This window comes from Liolophura sinensis, chromosome 4, assembly GCF_032854445.1.
Source record: "Liolophura sinensis isolate JHLJ2023 chromosome 4, CUHK_Ljap_v2, whole genome shotgun sequence".
NCBI classification, from domain to species: domain Eukaryota; kingdom Metazoa; phylum Mollusca; class Polyplacophora; order Chitonida; family Chitonidae; genus Liolophura; species Liolophura sinensis.
Genome location: NC_088298.1, coordinates 23717763 through 23720082, shown reverse-complemented (window position 1 = coordinate 23720082; position 2320 = coordinate 23717763).

The window sequence follows — 2320 nt, the reverse complement described above, 5'->3', positions numbered from 1 at the left end:
TGACACAAATTGACTCAAGAAAGTAATTTAAAGCTCCTTGAGTGCACTTCCAAACAAAGGCGCTTTGTCAGTTCTTCACAAACACCAAAATATATAGTCTGATCGTCGATATAATGAACTGTTTTTAAATATGTTAATCAGGTTGAACATGTGACATTTTTTTCCGGCGATCATGTGATCGTGACTACAAGTGTCGGTGACACTGACAGTGGCTGTCAGCGATCATGATACATTCGATAAAAATGAATCAAAAAGCGCTAAGAGGAGTGGGGGGAAAAGACGAAGCGGATGATAGTGCGTCTGGCGTTAGTGCCGAAGGGCAAAGAGATTAGCATTAGTGATTGTCACCGCAGGCAAACCTGTAAAGTACAGGAAATCTAGAAATGACCACAGTTATAGATGGTACTATATAGGGTTTATATCCGCCACTTATTGAGTTTGTTTGTTTTTGATTTGTGTTCGCATCGTATACTCTTAGAAGGGTGGTACCAGGGTGTGTGTGAGAGGCAGTGGTACTGTACAGGGGCTTATATCAGCGGTTTATTGAGTTTATTTTTTATTTGTGTTCACATCGTATGCTCTTAGAAGGGCGGTACCAGGGTGTGTGTGAGAGGCAATGGTACTGTACAGGGGCTTAAATCAGCGGTTTATTGAGTTTATTTTTGATTTGTGTTCACATTGCATGCTCTTAGAAGGGAGGTACCAGGGCGTGTGTGAGAGGCGGAGGTACCATCCAGGGGCTTGTATCCGCGGTTGTAGGCCTATACGGATATAAGCCCCTGGATAGTGTGTACACATAAGCCCCTGGATAGTGGTAAGCCCCTGGATAAGCCCCTGGATAGTGTGTACACATGGGTACACGTGTGTCTATACAAAAGGTGGAGATCGGGGGTGGGGTGTTGTGGGGGGGGGGGGGGGGAGTGAGGGTGGGTGGGTTTGTGGGTGGAGGTGGGAGGGTACCGGTAGGACCCACATCAGAGCTTGCCTATGTTAAAGAGGTTATACCGGAGGGTTTTTTGCCAAAAAATCGATAAGTGGAAATTCATTTGAATTTTTGCTGTTGCTTTAGAATAACCCACATAATTAGCTTTCAGAAAATATCAGCCTCTTCTGCATATGTATATTACCGTTCAACATGGGTAATAAAGTTCCTTATAATGTAAAATGGGTCGTGTTATAATATTTTCAAATTGGAGAATCATTGTAACACGATACAAAGTTCAGGTATGAATCTGACGTTTATAGATAGGCAATAATCAGAGCTATTCTTAAATATAGAATATTTGATTCTGTTAGCGAATACGGATTTTTTTGGCAAAATATCTCCAGAACCTGCACATAATCTTCTTTAGAGTAAACTAAGTTTCTCCTTAAATGTTCTGGGATACATCATCAAAACACCCGGGCCATGCCATCTGATTTTTTAGACCAATTCATATGACGAATTTTAATTAAGCATCTTCAGGGCCAAGAGAATGGAACAAATTATATTTGTATTTCATTATTTTGATTTAGATGGATTGATTAGGTTATGTTGTCAGCCTATATGTGCGTAAATATGATTCAAATTCTTTGATATTCTGTACGGTATAGAGCAAGCTTTACTTCCGCCATACATACGTCAAGCACAGTTTCAATGTATTTTTTTTTGGAGTGTATAGTGCATAAATTAATTCCATTTCAACATTGGCTTTCTTTGGTGGTTTGTGTGAAACCCGCAACACGTGTGTAAGTAAGCCACCGTCCAGCGCCAGGTACCTGATAAACCTTCAGCGAGAGCTGGATTTGAACCTGCGATATCATTGGCCATGCAGGGGTCGATCGACTGAGAAAACTATGTGCGCATATTACGATCTAGTGTGCAGCAAACTCATGCAAATGAGACGCTTCGCCTGTATACACCTGTGTATTTACCTATATTAATGGAGAGGTATAATAGTAACGCTTGCAGATTCTGTACCATCTGGCATACTTCACTGCAACAGTGTAATTAAATTATTTGTGTGTCTTAACTCTCACGACCTTGTCTCATCATGGGTGATAAACAAGCCGCCAGACAGACAGCTGGGCTCAAGGCGAAATTCTGAGTAATATGTTGCTTTTTCATGTCTGTAAACTATAGACGTTGTATAAACGTGTTTTGTTTGTTTTCTGTGTTTATTTGATTCTTAATGTATCTAGGATTCAATATTTATTTTATTTATTTAACGGGTGTTTAAGGCCGTACTCAAGAATATTTTTCTTATACTTATTTATTTCACTTATACGAGAGCGGCCATCATCATGGTGGGAGGAAATCAAGCAGAACCCAGGAAAACCC